This window comes from Glycine soja, chromosome 11 (genome assembly GCF_004193775.1).
Source record: "Glycine soja cultivar W05 chromosome 11, ASM419377v2, whole genome shotgun sequence".
In the NCBI taxonomy this organism is placed as follows: Eukaryota; Viridiplantae; Streptophyta; class Magnoliopsida; order Fabales; family Fabaceae; genus Glycine; species Glycine soja.
The window spans coordinates 32,087,005-32,108,080 of NC_041012.1; the positions used below are offsets into that span (position 1 = coordinate 32,087,005).

Sequence of the window (21,076 nt, forward strand, 5' to 3'; positions counted from 1 at the left end):
ATATTGGTGGGTGCAGGAAGAAAAAGTGGCAGAAACGTTGTTCTTTTTTAAAACCACAAACATGATTTCATTTCATGTTTTGCATTTCCAAACCTTGTTGTGCCTTCTTCACTGACCAGTGGAAAAAGCATCGATATTCTGCCAAAAATGAAGAAATAGCCTAGCTTGGAAGATGAAGCTAGTCTAACTCACGCACAATGACAGTGCCATCCTCCACCAGCGTCGCTGCTTACCACTGTCAACCAGACACCTAACACGTGTCGAAGCACCGTGCCTGGTAAGATTATTGGTACAAATACACTATATTCAGACTTTTCTATTGTCTCTCACAGAGCTAACATCATCTTACCCTTACGATTCTTTGCATTTCCTTTCTTTCGTTAACAGAGTATATTCATTTTTGGATAATCATAACACTGTGGAACACAAAACACAGACCTAGACATTTAGTTTTAATTAATCAAAGTGTATTACGAGTGGAAAAAAAGAAAATGATAGTGTTATGCATGTCATAGAACACAGAGTATTGTGTGTTAAACCTCATTTTCTCTACTTCATTTTTGTTCTTCAAAATACATGAGTATTAAGTCATTCTATAATTTGGTATCAAAATTTATATTACAACTGTCAGAAAATCATTTCTATTTTACCAATTTCATTTATATCAATAGTCTAAATATAGCTCTGCCTCTTGTCAACACTAAATGATTTATTAAAAGAAAACCATATCAATCATGTGGTGTTACAACATTGGTTTGTTCATGTACTTCATTCCGTCTCATTTATATACATGTACTCTATTATGAAAGAGTACCTGTCAATTTAATATGTCAGTTTTGTTCTATTACCTCTTGAAATTGGCTTTCCTACAAATTATGTGTGTTGTAGTTTTATTATTGTGATTACACTTGTGTATTCATTAGTTCTTCTATTTCAATTCTTAATATACATAATGGTGGGCACATTGCACATGGAAAATAGATGTGTCATCTGCATTTTTATGTTAGGCTAAGAAGGAACTACTCATTTATGTATAGAATTATATAATAGTATTAGTTACAACATTAATGTCAATTCTGTTATAGCATTGTATGATAGTATTAGCTACATATTAATCTGCTTAAATGGTTATTTTTGTATTAAGATTTAATGATGCCAAGTTTTTAACTACATAAGGAGTTCAGAATTGATGATCAATATAATTTCACTATAAGAATTATTATTCATTCCTTATTTTTTCCAACCTGTCAACATTATTTCTTGCGTTTTCCAATTGATGCCCAATGCTTTTCCAAGATTTCTTATGCCAGTCCACACTTCTCCTAGACCTTTCCTTGTGTCAAAGGTCATTCTCAACTTCTCTAACATATCAGAATTATTAAACAAGTTTTTTAGCTTTTCTAGCCTGTCTATGCTCTTCCTTGGCTTTCCTCTATGATCAGTGCTTTTTGTACTTCGAAAATATTTGTACTCTTTTAAGACTGCTCAAACTAGTATGTGCTTTGTCGGAAGCTATATCGTTGCCATGGAGACTTCTCAATTGTTGTTATGAACTTCTTGAAATGCCTGATGTACTCAGGAAATAGTTCCAAATAGTGGTTACCTCCTTTGAGCTACAGTGGTTCATACTTCTCTTTATACAGTTGTTAGTCGTCATTTACAACTAACTTTAGTAATGAAAAGCATTATGAAACTTATGCCTTTTCCCCAATTTATAGTTCTTTTTGTAGGTTTGTACATATTTTTTGGTTTAGTTTAATTTTGCTCAGTAGAAATACCCATTATTGTGATTTAATGTGCTTTCAACTTCAGTTTCAGGTGAAAAGATGAAGAATAAGAAGGTTGCAGCAATTGGTGTCTCGCTAAGTGTAACAACCCACCTCGTCGCTACGATATCACCATTCTAAATCGCGATTATTTCAATTTTTAAATGAGAACTCCGTTAATTTGCTTATGAAAAATGAAAGTAATTTTTGTCTCGACATACATTCACCAAATAACACACCATTACTTAAGTGAATACATATAAATATAGGAATAGTAACTCAGTACACGTCATACACATAATGGAAAGTACATTTGTTCATACATATAATTAAATTTATGATTTACATCTTTAGTTCAACAAAAGAATCATGAACCGGCTATGGAGGAGTTGATTAACAAAACATAACTCTCTCCCAAAATAATCCCAATGTCATCACATCGGCTCGATGGCTCCTCAACAGAATCTCACTTCCTGCACCCTACTGCTATCATTTTGCTCCCACGAACAAGATTCGCGATCATCACAGGTATCAACTACACGATTCAAAATCGCAAGGGTGAGTTCATTATAAAAAGAATTAACACAAAAACCAAACAATCACAATTAGAAGAAACACATTATCAAATTATCATAAGAATACACAAACATTCATTGATCCACACACACTCAAGAATCAGTCATTATCCATCCCATTAATCAGTATGATGCATGCACCTGACCTTAACTCTCAGATGTAATGTGGTACCGTACCATCCCCAAGGAAATAGCCTAAGCGTGTCCCCACGACTACACAAACATTCATTGATCCACACACACTCAAGAATCAGTCATTATCCATCCCATTAATCAGTATGATGCATGCACCTGACCTTAACTCTCAGATGCAATGTGGTACCGTACCATCCCCAAGGAAATAGGCTAAGCGTGTCCCCACGACACCTCACTTAGGGAAACTATGCAGTAAGTGTCGAGGCCACCCTGTCGTGCACCGTAACTCCCCCCCCCCCCCCCCATGGTGATCAGCCTGAGCCACAAGGGAGTTCCCCCTAGTACAAGTAGTCCTCCTCACAAGGAACTACAAGTACATACTGCCATAGTTTATACTATTTCCCATGTCATATAAGGCATGAAACATGGGAACCATCAACTGCATAGACCATGGATGAATTAAAGATCCTAAACATCCCCTCAAAGATGTTTAAACTCTTTAACCACTCTATTTTCCCCCACCAGGGACATCCGACAAGGTCAATGCACCCTCCTTCTTTCTCCATGTTCATCAGAATTTATCTCCCTAGATCTCACTCAGTGATTTCGAGTGCCTGCTCTGATACCAATTGAAATTCTGATACTGGGGACAGATGTCGTACAGGATGTCACGACATCACGCTTCAGAACATGCAGATTATATTTGACAGTGTGTACAGTTTAAACAAGTAAATAACACAAGAGAATTGTTAACCCAGTTCGGTGCAACCTCACCTACATCTGGGGGCTACCAAGCCAGGGAGGAAATCCACTAAAATAGTGTTAGTTCAAGGTCTAACAGCCACTGTTTACAACCTTCTCACCTAACCACTACCCGTGCAATCTCTACCTAAGAGCCACTCTTAGATATGAGAACCCCGCTCACTCCCTCTCAATCACACTCCCGTGTTTACAATCAAATCAAAAACACACCAGAGATTACTCTCTGAACAAAAGAGATCAACTCTACACACTAGAGATCAACTCTACACACTAGAGATCAACTCTACACACTCAGGTCTAACACTTGATGTTAGGGTACCATCAAGGTGGCTCACAAAACACTCAAGTCTCAAAACTCACAAAATAACTCTTCAATCCCGGACTTGGTACAGAACTCGTGCAGCCTTCGTGTTTATATAGCAGTGAGCGTTTCTGGGCTGCAACAGCTTGTGCTGGATGAGATCTATCATTCTTCCTGAAAATCTGCACTTAAAGATCTAAAAGATACAGTTTGATCTTTTAGTTTTTATCTTTAATCTTTAATCCCTGAACGAACTCTTCTAGTTTGTAATTCGAACTTTAATTATCTTTTAATTCGTTCCTAAAGATAGATCTTCTTATCTCTTGCTAACTGCACAATAATCTGTTAAAGATATAACAGATTCATATGTCCAGTATTATCGGGCCGGATGTCAGGACATCGTATCCGACATCGTGGATCCTGCAGTTTCACTTCTTCACTTGACTTTTATCTTGCATTGTACATTGTACAGCACCTCCAGTGTTTTCGGGCAGGATGTCCTGGACATTGTATCCGACATCGTGGATCCTGCAGCTTCAATGCTTTTAGCAATTCCAGTATTTTCGAGCAGGATGTCCTGGACATTGTATCCGACATCGTGAATCCTGCAGCTTCAATTCTTCATTTGACATTTCATCTTGCCTTGTGCATTGTGTAGCCCGATCTTATTCTTTGACATAACGTTGGACATCATGTGCAGCAACTCCAGCTTTCCTTCATTGTCTAAGTGCTTATGTTTTAACAAAATCTTAGCCAATCTTTTAAAACTCAGTAGAACTAAGCACTAACAATCTCCCCCTTTGGCAAATTTTGTCTAAAACATACTTAGACACTTCCTGAGCAGGTACGAGCAGTTATGCAAGTGGGATCAGCAACTTTCATTATCAGAGTAATCAAGCACAGCGGAATTTGTAAGCAAGTTGCAAATCTACAAGTCTTCTCCAGGATGTCAAGACATCTCACGTGACATCAGCTTTCTGCTCCCCCTGTCTCAATGCTCTTTCACTGCAGCATCTTCTATCAGCTACTAGTCTTTTCAGGATGTCAAGACATCTCATGTGACATCACCATTCTGCTCCCCCTGTCTTCATGCTCTTACTGCAGCATCTTCTATCAGCTACCATCTTCTATCAGCTACTAGTTTACACCAATCATCATCAGCAGCAGCAGTCTCTCCCTCAAAATCATATTCATACAGCTCCCCCTCAAAATCATGAATCATGCATACATCGTATCCTACTGCCATACATCGTATCATAACACTATCGTATCCTACTGCCATACATCGTATCAATCATGCATAATACATAACACTACTCCCCCTTTTTAGACAGAATTTGACAAAAGTAGAATGCATGAGCTTAAGGTGCAAATATTACAGACCAATAGTAATCAATTGTTCAAAGGGACATGTCCCTTTAGCTAATAAAAGTAAAAAGCAAAAGTAAAGGTCTGATGGTCATGGGGTGGCTTCAGAATCATCATCTGATTCAGTATCCTCTGCTGCATCTTCCTCTTCCTCAGCAGCTTCTTCTTCTTCCTCGGCTGCTTCTACCTCTTCCTCAGCTGCTTCATCTTCTTGCTCAGCTGCTTCTCCATCATCAATGCCGCTTTCTGAGAGCCTTTTGATCAGCCGTTCCAGCTCCATCTTCTTCTCTGTGGTGGCTTTGATGGTTGCTTCCAGCACCTTGCATGTGTCCTTGAGTTCAGCAATCAGAGCATCCTTGGACACAGCACCTGAAGCAGCAGCTTTCCCTGATGTCGAGACAATGTCTGGGACATGTGTCCCCTCAAACAATTTGTAATGCAGGGATAGAGGAGATTCTCTCTTCATTACAGAGTCAGTGTAGTTTAAAATATTGGGATGTTGACTCAACATAATGCCACACAATACAGTTGGGAAGGCAATGGGTAATTTGACAGCAAATGATTCTGAATGCTTAACAGTTTGATCAAAAATATAGTTTCCAAAATTAAATTTGGACTTGGTTCCAACAGCATACAGAAATTTACCCAAACCTGTGGCAACAGTGGAAGTATGATTGGTGGGTACCCAGTTTGCAGCTCCAATCCTGTGCAGGATTGCATATTTCACACTTAGCTTCCCTGCAGACAGCTTCCCTTTCTTTGGCCAATGCTGGACCTGTTTGGCAGTGATTTCCTTGGCAATTTGATGCTCAGAAACAGTAATATCCACCACTCCATCTGTTGGTCTGCCCAGGTATTTGTTGATTACAGCAGGGGAGAATCTAACACATTTTCCTCTGACAAATACTTTTTGATACTCATCTCTCTTTCTGTTTGTTATGTCAGAGGGAATGTTGACAATAAATTCCCTGACTAGACTTTCATAGCAATCTCCCAACTTGGTGACAGTCTTCAGCAGTCCAGCAGCCGTGATGAGGTCCATGATCTCCTTGCAATCCAAGGCATCTCTACCCAGTTCTCTTTCAACCGCAAGTCTGCGTTGATACACATATTTCCACTTTTCAACATTGCCAATGGAGTGGAAAGAGATGTTGTCCAATGGTGCATCAGGAACATTTCCAGGCACCTTTCTCCCAGATTTCTTGGCCCTCTTTGATGTCGAGACATCTAGTTCGACATCATCATCAGAATCAGATGAGGAAATTTCTTTCCTCTTCTTGGAAGGGATTGCAACTTTGCTCCGTCTGGATGTGGTAGGAGTGATTGGTGTGCTCTTCTTCTGTGCCATAGTCTTGATTCGTCCAGACCTCTTAATGGGGGTTTTCCCTTTTCTGCTTTGTAACCTTTCTGCAATGCCAGGTGCCATCCTGTTGGCAATGGGTTCCTCATCAGATTCTACTTCTTCAAGGTCAATGAGGTCACCTGGAGCAGGTTCTGGTGCCCGTGGTGCAGGGGTCTCTTCTGAGGCTTGATCCTCTTCTTCTGTTGATTCCTCTTCACTGGGTGAAGGGAGGACTTCAGTATTTGGGGTGGAAGATGTTGGAACATCTTTCTCAGCATCAGGAACAGAGGCGTCTTTCAAAATGCTACTCACAATACTGCGGATCTTCTTATCCATCTCCGGGTCTACTTCCCTAGGACTTGTTGCAATGCTAGGGTTTTCAGAAATCTTCACTCCCTGTTGTCGTTTGGGAACCAGTTCTTCAGGAACAGGGGCTTGACCAGGAATCATCTGTATGGGCTGGATATTGAATTCAGGTCGTTCCTGGTGCGGAGATGATGGTACAGAGGGTGAACCAGGAGCTGCAGTATCTTTTGGTGAGGTAGCCATGGAGAAGCAGAGCGTTTGGAATGATTTCGTAAATCTCAGAGAGCTGTTAGGGAATGCTGAAAACGAGATTACCACGAAAATATAAGTTTGAATGAGGAATGTAGAGGGGCGTGTGAAGCAACGGTCGAATTTGTTTTGGCTTAGTAGTGAACGTGCTATTAATGTTACGTGAGACGTTTGAGCACGTTCAGATAGCAGTAGCTGCTATAATTCCTCTAGCAGACAAATGCCCAGCTTGCCCCTCAGTTTTTCAAACTGATTTGCATCCAATGCCTTTGTGAAAATATCTGCTATTTGTTCCTCAGTGTCAACATGCTCCAGTGTGATAACTTTATCATCAACAAGCTCTCTGATATAGTGATGTCTAATGTCAATGTGCTTGGTTCTGCTGTGTTGAACAGGATTTTTAGAAATATTAATAGCACTCAAGTTGTCACAGTATAATGTCATGACATCTTGTTCGACATTGTACTCCTTGAGCATCTGCTTCATCCAAACTAGTTGTGAACAGCTGCTTCCTGCTGCAATATACTCGGCTTCTGCAGTAGATAGGGACACACAGTTCTGCTTCTTGCTGAACCATGAAATAAGATTGTTGCCCAGATAGAAGCATCCACCAGAAGTGCTTTTTCTGTCATCCGCACTACCAGCCCAATCAGCATCACAATACCCAACCAGCATTGAATCTGAACAATGACAGTACATCATCCCATAGTCACTGGTGCCATTTACATATTTCAGAATTCTCTTTACTTGAGTCAAGTGACTTATCTTAGGATTGGCTTGATATCTTGCACAAACACCTACTGCATAGGTGATGTCGGGTCTGCTGGCTGTTAAATATAGTAAGCTCCCAATCATGCTTCTGTACAGACTTTGATCAACACTGGTCCCAGCTTCATCTTTTGACAGCTTCAAGTGGGTAGGTGCAGGTGTTCTTTTATGGCTGGCATTCTCCATCCCAAACTTCTTGACAATGTTCTTTGCATACTTGCTTTGTGAGAGGAATATGGAGTCTTCCATCTGCTTCACTTGGAGTCCCAGAAAATAAGTCAGCTCTCCAACAAGACTCATCTCAAATTCAGATTGCATCTGTTGAACAAAATGTCGAAGCATCTCATTCGACATCTCTCCAAACACAATGTCATCAACATATATCTGTGCTATCATCAAGTTTTCAGCATCTTGCTTGACAAAGAGAGTCTTGTCAATTCCTCCCTTCCTATACCCTTGCTGAGTAAGGAACTCTGTTAGCCTTTCATACCAAGCTCTTGGAGCTTGCTTCAATCCATAGAGAGCCTTCTTGAGCCTGTATACATGATCTGGATGAGTTGGATCTACAAATCCCTTTGGCTGCTCCACATAGACTTCTTCATTCAGGTATCCATTCAGAAACGCGCTCTTCACATCCATCTGGTATAGCTTGAATTTGAGGATGCAAGCTACACCAAGTAACAATCTAATGGATTCAAGTCTAGCAACAGGAGCGAACGTTTCATCAAAGTCTACACCTTCAATCTGAGTGTAGCCTTGAGCAACAAGTCTGGCCTTGTTCCTGGTTATAACACCTTCTTCATTGGTTTTGTTCTTGAAGATCCACTTGGTGCCAATCACATTAGTTCCCTCGGGTCTCGGAACTAGCTCCCAGACTTTATTCCTTTTGAATTGCTCCAATTCTTCTTGCATAGCATTGATCCAGAACTCATCACCAGTGCCTCTTTCACATTCTTGGGCTCAATTTTGGAGACAAAACATGAGTTGGAGACAATCTCAATCTCCCTTGATCTTGTAGTGACTCCTCTGCTTGGATCTCCTATAATCAGCTCCTTGGGGTGCATCTTCTGGATTCTAATGGAGGGTCTCTTGTCAGGTTGGTTGATGTTTGATTCATCTGTAGCAGAATCAGAGTTTTCTGCATTTTCTACACTTTTAGCTGTATCTGCTACATTGTCTCCCGATGTTCTGACATCTTCTTCGACATCCTTCTTTCTTGCTGGAGTTAGATCATCAACAACCACATTGATGGATTCCATCACAGTTCTGGTTCTGGAATTGAATACTCTATATGCTCTGCTATTTGTAGAGTATCCCAGGAATATTCCTGCATCACTCTTGGGATCCATCTTTCTCCTTTGCTCTCTATCTGCCAAAATGTAACATGGGCTTCCAAAGATGTGAAAGTGCTTGACCGTTGGCTTCCTCCCTTTCCAGATTTCATACAGTGTGGTTGGAGTCCCTCTTCTAAGTGTGACTCTGTTGTGGATGTAGCATGCTGTGTTCATGGCTTCAGCCCAGAGATTATAGGGAAGTTCTTTGGCATGAAGCATGACCCTAGCAGCCTCTTGCAAAGTCCTGTTTTTCCTTTCAACTATGCCATTCTGTTGTGGTGTAATGGCTGCAGAGAACTCATGAGTGATGCCTTCAGATGTGCAGAATTCAGTGAACCTGCTGTTTTCAAACTCTCTACCATGGTCACTCCTGATTCTCTTGATGACACAGTCCTTTTCTCTTTGAAGTCTTAGACTCAACTCCTTGAATACTTCAAAGGTGTCTGATTTCTCTCTGATAAAGTTGATCCAGGTAAATCTGGAGAAATCATCCACAACAACATAGGCATACCTCTTTCCTCCAAGGCTTTCAACTTGCATAGGCCCCATCAAGTCCATGTGAAGTAATTCCAGCACCCTGGAAGTGGTCTGATGTTGAAGCTTCTGGTGGGACATCTTGACTTGCTTTCCAATCTGACATTCACCACAGATTCTGCCTTCTTCTATTTTCAGATTGGGAATGCCTCTAACAGCACCTTTGTCAATGATTTTCTTCATACCTCTTAAGTGCAGATGTCCAAATCTTTGATGCCATATTTTGACTTCATCTTCTTTGGAGAATAGACATGTGGAGGAGTAACTGGTTTCTTGAGGTGTCCATAGGTAACAGTTGTCCTTTGATCTGCTGCCCTTCATTAGAACTTCACTCTTCTCATTTGTCACCAAGCATTCTGACTTTGTGAAGTTTACATTGAATCCTTCATCACACAACTGACTGATGCTGATCAGGTTTGCAGTCAGTCCCTTCACCAGCAGTACTTTGTTCAGACTAGGAAGTCCATCATGAACTAGCTTTCCCATTCCAATGATCTTTCCTTTAGAGCCATCTCCAAATGTCACATAGCTAGTGGAGCAGGGCTCAATGTTCAGCAGGAATTCTTTGACTCCTGTCATGTGTCTGGAACAGCCGCTATCTAGGTACCAATCTTCCTTAGCTGATGCTCTAAGTGAAGTATGAACAACAAGACTGACAATCTTGTGTTTTGGAACCCACATCATCTTCTTTCTGCTGTTGCTACTTTGAGTTCCATGATGTGGATGGCCATGTAGATGATAGCAAAAGGGCTTTATGTGACCATACTTGCCACAGTAGTGACACCTCCACTTCTTTCTTTTACTTCTTTTACTCCTTTTCTGCTGCGTTCCATGATGTCGAGACCGATGTTGTGACATCGTGGCTCCAGTGCTGTTTTTGGCAGGAACAAATTCTGTCATGGTTATTCTGCCAGCAGATTTAAACCCAAGTCCTCTCTGGTTTCCAACATTCTTCCCAAGCTGTAGCACTTCATCAAGCATATCTGAGCCTTTATTCAGCATCTTTATTGATTTTGTCATGTTTTCCAGTTTAGAGTTCAGAAAACCAACTTCTCCTTTAAGCTCAGAGATCTCCTCTTCATGTGCCTCCTTCTCAGCCTCCAGATCTGCAATGACCTTCTTCAGTTGTGCTTCTTGCTGAAGGATCTTCTCACTTTTGATGCATAGTTTTCTATAGGATATAGCAAGCTCATCAAAAGTGATTTCACTATCTGTATCACTTGAATCTTCAGCAGATTCAAATCTCCCAGTGAGTGCATTTACATCTCTGTCAGAATTGCTTTCTTGTTCACTCTCTGTATCATCAGACCGACATACAGAAAGTCCTTTCCTCTGCTTCTTGAGATGAGTGGGACATTCAGCTATGATGTGTCCATAGCCTTCACACCCATGGCATCGAATTCCTTTGCTGTGACTGGGCTTTTCATCTGACCTTTTCTGGTATTTACTACCTTTCCTGATGTCGAAAGGGATGTTCTGGACATGTGGTTTCTGCCTCATGTCCATTCTGTTCAGCACTTTGTTGAACTGCTTTCCAAGGAGCACAACTGCCTTAGTCAGACCTTCATCAGTATCCAGGTCATACTCATCTTCTTCTCCTTCATCATTGGACACGAACGCCAAGTTCTTGCTCTTCTTTTCAGCCCTATCCGAGAGTCCTAGCTCAAAGGTTTGAAGGGAACCAATGAGTTCGTCTACTCTCATGTTGCAGATGTCTTGGGCCTCCTCTATAGCAGTGACTTTCATGTCAAATCTCTTAGGCAAGGATCTGAGGATCTTTCTCACCAGCTTTTCATCTGTCATTCTTTCTCCCAAGGCAGTGCAAGCATTGGCAATTTCAAGAATGTTCATGTGGAAGTCATGAATACACTCTTCCTCCTTCATCTTCAGATTTTCGAATTTTGTAGCCAATAGTTGCAATCTGGACATCTTCACTTTGGAGGTTCCTTCATGAGTGGTTTTCAGGATCTCCCATGCATCCTTGGCCACTGTGCATGTGTTAATCAGTCTGAAGATATTCTTGTCAACTCCATTGAATAGAGCATTCAAGGCTTTGGAGTTTCCAAGTGCCAATTCGTCTTCTTCTTTTGTCCAGTCTTCTTCTGGCTTCAATTCATCAGTGGGCTTTCCTTCTGTGTCCAGCATCTTGGGATGTTCCCAGCCTTTGATGACAGCTTTCTAGGTTCTGCTATCCAGTGATTTGAGGAAGGCCACCATTCTTGCTTTCCAGTATTCATAGTTGGTTCCATCAAGAATTGGTGGTCTGTTCACTGGTCCTCCTTCTTTCTCCATGTTCATCAGAATTTATCTCCCTAGATCTCACTCAGTGATTTCGAGTGCCTGCTCTGATACCAATTGAAATTCTGATACTGGGGACAGATGTCGTACAGGATGTCACGACATCACGCTTCAGAACATGCAGATTATATTTGACAGTGTGTACAGTTTAAACAAGTAAATAACACAAGAGAATTGTTAACCCAGTTCGGTGCAACCTCACCTACATCTGGGGGCTACCAAGCCAGGGAGGAAATCCACTAAAATAGTGTTAGTTCAAGGTCTAACAGCCACTGTTTACAACCTTCTCACCTAACCACTACCCGTGCAATCTCTACCTAAGAGCCACTCTTAGATATGAGAACCCCGCTCACTCCCTCTCAATCACACTCCCGTGTTTACAATCAAATCAAAAACACACCAGAGATTACTCTCTGAACAAAAGAGATCAACTCTACACACTAGAGATCAACTCTACACACTAGAGATCAACTCTACACACTCAGGTCCAACACTTGATGTTAGGGTACCATCAAGGTGGCTCACAAAACACTCAAGTCCCAAAACTCACAAAATAACTCTTCAATCCCGGACTTGGTACAGAACTCGTGCAGCCTTCGTGTTTATATAGCAGTGAGCGTTTCTGGGCTGCAACAGCTTGTGCTGGATGAGATCTATCATTCTTCCTGAAAATCTGCACTTAAAGATCTAAAAGATACAGTTTGATCTTTTAGTTTTTATCTTTAATCTTTAATCCCTGAACGAACTCTTCTAGTTTGTAATTCGAACTTTAATTATCTTTTAATTCGTTCCTAAAGATAGATCTTCTTATCTCTTGCTAACTGCACAATAATCTGTTAAAGATATAACAGATTCATATGTCCAGTATTATCGGGCCGGATGTCAGGACATCGTATCCGACATCGTGGATCCTGCAGTTTCACTTCTTCACTTGACTTTTATCTTGCATTGTACATTGTACAGCACCTCCAGTGTTTTCGGGCAGGATGTCCTGGACATTGTATCCGACATCGTGGATCCTGCAGCTTCAATGCTTTTAGCAATTCCAGTATTTTCGAGCAGGATGTCCTGGACATTGTATCCGACATCGTGAATCCTGCAGCTTCAATTCTTCATTTGACATTTCATCTTGCCTTGTGCATTGTGCAGCCCGATCTTATTCTTTGACATAACGTTGGACATCATGTGCAGCAACTCCAGCTTTCCTTCATTGTCTAAGTGCTTATGTTTTAACAAAATCTTAGCCAATCTTTTAAAACTCAGTAGAACTAAGCACTAACATTCTTTACTATTTATTTGAAAGTTGTTTTGATGTGTTTATCGCTTCTATCTGCATTTAATTTTTGCAAGCTTTTGGTCTGATCACCCATTTGTGTGTAAAGTTAGGATTTTTAGCATTGAGAAATGTTTTGAATCCTTAGAACTGGATAGAGCAGGGCTAGATAACTGTATTGTCTGGACACGGAGTGCAGGGACTTTAGTTTTCAATATGTTGTGATCTTAATGTTGTTCAGTTAGGCTAAGTTCGACGAGGGATCCGAGAACGAAGTTTAATCAGAATTAGCCCATTCATGCGAGACATCGGTGTTTGGGATAATTGTCCTCAGCATAGAACACAGAAACAACATTAAATAGAGAAAAACCCTTAATTGCATCAAGTTACTTAGTAGAAGGACCCAACATTTTAATCATTTGTTTATTTCTCGCATTTACATAGTTAATTTTGTAGTTATCTTCAGAATTGCAACTATATCCTATGCTTATTTCCATTTCATGATTTTATACAAATGTCTACTTATTGAATGAACGTTTTTCCGAATGAAACAAACTCCCTGTGATTTGATACTCAGTTCTTACCGCTTTATATTACTTGTGACTCAGTGCACTTGCTGATAAATTTCGGAGTTGTAATAGAGGCGAAACAATAGTCCCCATAGTTAATTGCCATGAGAGCAATCTATAAGTCGTTGTCGGGGAGTTTCTTTCCATTTAGGAAAGTTTAGTTCAGTTTATAGGCATCGATTCTTTATTCTTTTATTAATTTTTGTCTGAATAGTTAGTTAGTTTGGAATTTATTTTTCTCTTGGATTGGTTAACCACTGCTCTTGCTAGTGCTTTGTATGCGAGGTAAATCTTCTACAGGTGATTTAATTCCATTGGATTTGGAAATTGGAGCCACTTGTAGAAGGAACAACGTTGAATGAAGAAGAAAAATACTGCAGGACAGGACAACATCACCAATTCTTGAGGAACCTCTATCATCTGAGTTGTCTTCTATCTTTCCACAAACAAGGGAATCTGAAATAGGGGCACTTGAGGCTAACATAATGGTTGAAGGTCAACCTAGGAGAGTGACCCTTGAAGACTACTTTAGTTCTGTTGTGCCGCAATTCTTCACCAATATAGCGTGGCCTGAGGTTCAAGCACATAATATTACTTATCCTCATTCTTTGATTCAGCTAATACAGGGAAATTTATTTCATGGCCTACTGAATGAAGACCTGTATGCACACCTAGCGACTTACATTGAAATCTGCAATATAGTCAATATTGCAGGTGTGCCGGAAGATGCTGTAAGACTGAGTTTGTTCTCATTTTCACTGTCTGGAGAAGCGAAAAGATGGTTACATTCGTTTAAAGGGAATAGTCTTAAGACTTAGGATGAAGTGGTTGAAAAATTTCTGAAGAAGTATTTCCCCGAGTCTAAGACTGCAGAAGGAAAGGCATCCATCTCCTCATTTCACAAATTCCCAAATGAATCCTTGAGTGAAGCTCTAGAAAGATTTTGTGGCTTGCTACAGAAAACTCCGACTCATGGATTTTCAGAGCCAATTCAGCTGAACATATTTATTGATGGGTTAAGGCTACAATCCAAGCAGCTACTTGATGCTTCTGCAGGGGGAAAGATTAAATTGAAGACCCCAGAAGAAGCCATGGAACTAATTGAAAATAAGGTTGCAAGTAATCATGCAATCTTGCGTGATTGGACACACATTCCCACCAAAAGAAGCCTGTTGGAGCTCTCATCTCAGGATGCATTATTGGCACAAAACAAGTTGCTATCCAAGCAACTTGAAACATTGACCAAAACATTGAGTAAGTTGCCAAATCAATTTCATGTTAGTCAACAATCACATTCAACTATTTTGCAGGTTGGAGGTTGCAGCATATATGGGGGAGCCCATGAGTCCGGATGCTGTATTCCCATAGATGACACAACCAAGAGGTAAATTACATGAGGAATCAGCCTAGACCCAATTTTCATGCAGGAGGATATTCAGGTTTTTAGCATGGTTCGAATTATAATCAGCAACAAGGGCCTAGCCTATACGACAGAACCACTAAGCTGGAGGAGACCCTTGCTCAGTTTATGCAGGTCACAATGTCTAACCACAAGAGCACGGAGTCTGCAATCAAAAACCTAGAAATCCAAGTGGGGCAGCTGGCCAAACAGTTAGCAGAAAACTCTTCTAGCACTTTTGGAGCAAACACCGAGAAGAATCCTAAAGAAGAGTACAAAGCAGTTATGACCAGAGGTAGAAAGGTCATCTTGATTGAGGATGAGGAGAGGACAATTAAGAACAACCAAGAACTAGTTGTTGAAGAGGAAGAAGAAAAGAAGGAAACAGAAGAAAACTATATGAGGGAGAAGTCAATAACTGAGAATGAGAAAGAAATAAATGGAGAAGGAAAAGAAAAAGAAAAAGAAAAAATGAGAAAAATGAGAGAAAAGAAGGAGTCAAGAAGACTAAGAGTAAGCTTGCTCGTGAAAAGAAGAAGGAGACAGTTCCATATATAGGGAAAGAGGTTCCATATCCTTTGGTACCCTCAAAGAAAGACAAGGAGTGGCACTTAGCTCGATTCCTTGATATTTTCAAGAAATTGGAGATAACAATTCCCTTTCGGGAAACTCTACAGTAGATGCCACTCTATTCAAAAATTTTGAAAGATCTGTTAACCAAGAAGAGCAAGTACATTCATAGTGACAATATAGTTATGGAAGGAAATTGCAGTGCAGTGATTCAAAGAATCCTTTCACCGAAGCACAAAGATCCTGGGAGTGTCACAATTCCCTGCTCTATTGGTTTTGTGTCTGTTGGAAAAGCTCTCATTGATTTGGGAGCCAGTATAAACTTGATGTCACTCTCCATGTGTAGGAGGATAAAAGAATTGGAAATTATCCCAACGAGGATGACACTACAGTTAGCAGATAGTTTTATTACCAGACCCTATGGCATAATTGAAGATGCTCTGGTTCGAGTGAAGCATTTTACTTTCCCCGCTAATTTTTTAGTGATGGATATTGAAGAGGACACTGAAATTCCCTTGATCTTGGGACGTCCCTTCATGTTAACTACCAGTTGCGTGGTAGGTATGGGAAAAAAATGGAAATGGGCATCGCTGATCAGAAGATCAGTTTTGATTTGTTTGATGAAGGAAAGCATTTGCTCGACCAGAATGTTTGTTCAAAGGTAGATGAAGGATGGAAGGAGATGGTTTTGAATGTTGGAACCAAATTTGATCCAGATCCATGAAGTATGATGTGTCAAGCTAATGATGTTAAACGAGCGCTTACTGGGAGGCAACCCAACTCTTTTTAATTTTTATTCATCACTGCATATAGTTAGGATTACTTGTTTGTGATTGCTTGAATGATCAGCATGTTTTGCACTTCATTTGGGGTTGATTAAGCTTCTTTGAAGCTGTGGATGGAGAAAGAACTTAGAAAATTTTTCAGTCATCCACTCATTCAGCGCACCTCATGAACTAAGAGAATCATTGTTCATGCACTGAGTGAGTCATCTCTCACGCTAAGCCCATTAACCCTTATTTATTGGCTGAAAGGGCCTCGCTGAGCGAGCCCTGTGTGCTAAGCCCAAAAACTTCTCTGGAATTTCATCTTTTGGAATTGGGCTAAGCAAGTCATCTCGCTAAGCGCACAGCTTCAACTCACTAAGCGCCCCAGTGCGCTAAGCGCAATTTCCCCTCTGTCTGGACCTTAATGTGAATTGGGCCCAACGAGTCAGTTCGTTAAGCCCAAATCTCTCTCAGGTTTGCAATTGCGCTAAGCGAGCCCCACTATTGCATCGGGAAGCATTTTATTCGCTAAGCCGGCCCCTGGCCCACTAAGCGAGAGTTGCAGACCAATCAGAGCTGCAAAACTCGCTCAGCGTGTACCCTTTGCGTTAAGCCCAAATCATTCTTGAGTTTTCTAATTTTTGAATTGGGTTGAGCGACTTTGCCCGCTAAGCGTGTGAGTTTGAATTTTGAAAACTCAAACCTCATTGAGTGCTCGCTTAGCAAGTGACCCGCGCTAAGCGAGGCAATCGAAACTGCCAAAAAGAAGGCTTAACTGCCTTAGGCAGTTACTGTTGCGCATTTTATACGCTTTACTCTCAGCATCTCTGTGCACTTTTCTACATTGTGCTTTCACTTGTGCCAGTCTGCTTCTCTGCTTTCCTATTTGCTTCTCCACTCTGCAATCCAAGTAAGTTTCTCTAACTTGGCATTTTAACTTTTGTTTTGAAACTTAGGTTAGAAGACTTACTGCAGCTATTTTAAAGTTTCGATTTTGTGATTTGTAATGTTGCTGTTAGGTTAGTTATTAGATGCTACGTTGTTAGGGGTTTAATTCCGCATTCAATGTATGTTCTTTTGTGTGGATTTGATTAGGTTTTGAGGCCTAATAGGGGCCTGTGGTAGGGGGCTGAAAAGCCCCAAGTTTTCAGGAAAATTCAATGTGCTTGCTAAGCGCGCCTGTGTGCTAAGCGAGTTCATCAATTTTTTGTTGAATTTTTGGGTTCTCAGATGAACTCGCTAAGCTGACCTTGTCCTGCTAAGCGTGTTCATCATTTTTGTTTGAATATATGAGTTTCTGTATGAGCTCGCTAAGCTACTGCACTTTGGCTTAGCGAGAGTTTAAATTTCCAATTTTGTTTAAATGTTCATATGAACTCGCTTAGCTGGCATGCCACGCTTAGCGAGTTGTGTTTCTTGGGTCAGAATCTAAGAGACTTTTGGTCTTCTATTAGTGGCTAAGCGAGTCAGACTCGCTAAGCCACCCAGCCTCTTTTAGTGAATAAGCCTGGGCTAAGCGAGTCAGTCTCGCTAAGCCCAAAGCAATTTAGTTTTCTGAGTTTTTGTTCTTGCGCTAAGCGAGTCAGTCTCACTAAGCGCAATTTCTTCTCTATTTTGTTTTATTTTGGGCTAGTCAGTCTCCCCATAGTTACTTGCCATGGGAGCAATCTACAACTTCATCTGAAGTACCATACACAATAACATAAGGAACTAAATGACATGCATTGGGTCATTATTATAGTAAAATTTTAAAAGGATTTGTCATTATGTATTCATTTGGACTAATTTTGAATTTTAAATGCTCTAACCACCCTAACTCACATCAATAAATTCCAAAATCTTACACTTGAATTAGTGAATTGACCTCATCAAATCCATTAAGGGTGAGAGTCTAAAGGTATTTCATCTAAAAAACTTATGAAATGTGGTAATAAAGGAAAGGTGAAGAGTCTCAAGGTATTTCATTCACACAAGGAATTATGAAATGGTCTGAAATATATCCAATATTCTAATCATGAGAATTGAGAAATCATATATACAAGAAGATATCCTGAAAGGATGACACTGCCTGTATGACAATCATAGAGACAATCTCACTAATATCTAATGGAGCACCCTTATAAATCATAGAGAAGTAAATATGTATATCAAGGTCCAAAGAAGAGTGCAAAATCATGGCATTTTGACTACAATCTTGGTTTTAAAATTCAAAGTCATGTTTTAATAAATAAAAAAAACAAAATAATGGCTCAATGCATGAGGCAACCACTACAAGTTTTTTTTTTTTGGCACAACCTATGATTTGCTAATTGTGACTTGTGATGTTGTATTAGCGACAAGAACCTGAGACCAGTAGGTTGCAAGGTAGTAGTCTTACATGATATAGATTGGATTGTCAGTTTATTTTCACTAAAAAGGAGTTTATTTATAGGTTCCAAGACAGTTTATTTATCAGGGGAGTAACCTGCCAAGAGAAACACTCTTAGATAGTTCCATGTCATTGTCCTTGTTACATAGCTTACCCTCTCGGATTAAACTCTTGGCTTGAATAAATTTATCTATCTAGAGGAGTTTGGTGACATGTTGATCATGAAGTTCATGGCCTGGAGAGCTAATCATAGGAGAAGACTTACAAAATATCAATCATTCAATAATTAAGTGCATTCTCCGTATAGAAGTAAATTATAACCGCATTATCCTTCTTTCACATTTCTCAACAAGATAAAAAAAGGTGATTGAGATACACATTATTTTTCTAAACATTAAAATGAAAAATGTTTTAAATATCCAAAGTCTAGAACTATTAAAAAAATCAATATAAGGAAAAATAGACTAAAAGTGTAAAGAAAAAATAAAAACAGATAAAAGAAAGATTCCACTGAGGTATCCTAGATAAAAAATAATGAAAAATATATCAGAAGAATGCAACTAATCTTGAAGCTAAGCCTATACAACTAAATTAAATATACCTCTACATCTTGTCAACACTGAAGGGTACATTAAAAAAAATCATATCCATCTGTAGAAGCAAAGCTTCATGGTGAATCAAGAATGATTCAAAGATGTTTTGATGATAACAAAGATGATAACAAAAGATGATGACAAAGGTGATGACAAAAAGCTCAAAGGTCAATCAAAGGATGAGTTCAAGATGTTCAAGAAGGAATCAAGAACAATTCAAGACTCAAGAGGAAAAGTTGAAGAACACTTCAAGATTCAAGAAGAAGGATGAATTCAAGAATCAAGATTCAAGGATCAAGCTTCAAGAATCAAGATCAAGATTCAAGATTGAAGACTCAAGAATCAAGAGAAGACTTAATCAAGATAAGTATGAAAAGGATTTTTCAAAAACTGAGTAGCACATGAATTTTTCACAAAACATGTTTACCAAAGAGTTTTTACTCTCTGGTAATCGATTACCAGATTGTTGTAATCGATTACCAGTAGCAAAATTGTTTTGAAAAAGTTTTCAAATTGAATTTACAACGTTCCAATTAATTTCAAAAAGTTGTAATCAATTACAATGTTTTGTTAATTGATTGTCAGTGTCTTTGAACGTTGAAATTCAAATTCAAATGTGAAGAGTCACATCCTTTCACATAAAAGCCTTGTGTAATCTATTACACTGATTTGGTAATCGATTACCAGTGATTGTTTCTGAATAAATCAAAACATGTAACTCTTCAAAAGGTTTTTGACTTTTTTCAAATTGGTTTTAAGTTTTTCTAAAAATTATAACTCTTCTAAATGGTCCTCTTGGCCAGACATGAAGAGTCTATAAAAGCAAGGCTTTGATTTGCTTTTCGATATACTTTTTCAATCAATCTATTACAATTCTTTACAAGCCTTGAATCTCTTTGAACTTCTTCTTCTTCCTCTTCTTTGTGCCAAAAGCTTTCCAAAGTTTTTCTGGTTTTCTAAACCTTGAAAACTTGTGCTATTCATCTTTTCATTCCCTTCTCCCTTTGCCAAAAAGAATTCGCCAATGACTAACCGCCTGAATTCTTTTTGTGTCTCTCTTCTCCCTTTTCCAAAAGAACAAAGGACTAACCACCTGAATTCTTTTGTGTCTCCCTTCTCCCTTGTCAAAGAATTCAAAACGATACAGTCTGAGAATTCTTTTAATTCTTCCCTTTCCCTAATACAAAAGTGTTCAAAGGACTAACCGCCTGAGAACTCTTTTGTATCCCCATTCACAAAGTATCAAAGGTTTAACCGCCTGAGATCTTTGTCTTAACACATTGGAGGGTACATCCTTTGTGGTACAAGTAGAGGGTACATCTACTTGGGTTTGACTGAGAACAAGAGAGGGTACATCTCTTGTGGATCAGTTCTAGTGGAGGGTACATCCACTAGGTTCAAAGAGAACAAGGGAGGGTACATCCCTTGTGGATCTTTGCTTGTAAAAGGATTTTTACAAGGTTGAAAGAAATCTCAAGGACCGCAGGTCGCTTGGGGATTGGATGTAGGCACGGGTTATTGCCGAACCAGTATAAAAACTCTTGTGTGTTTGTCTCATTCTTCCCTACTCTTTTAAATTCCGCTGTACATTTAATTTCTGCTTTTACTTTCTGTTAAGTTTCTTTTCTACTCCTCATTCTCTTAACAATTTAGTAAAAACATTAGAAGAGTAATTTTTAATTAGTAAAGGTTTAAAAATAATTAATTCAACCCCTCCTTCTTAATTATTTTGAGGCCACTCGATCCAACACCATCATGCAGTGTTACAACATTGATTTGTTTATGTACTTCATTTAGTA

At 39.6% G+C, this 21,076-nt stretch overlaps 1 pseudogene; it reads right to left on the reverse strand.

Moving 5' to 3' along the window:
* Positions 1–1,219: 1,219 nt before the first annotated feature.
* On the reverse strand, positions 1,220–18,817 carry LOC114373185 (annotated as a pseudogene).
* Positions 18,818–21,076: the final 2,259 nt, after the last annotated feature.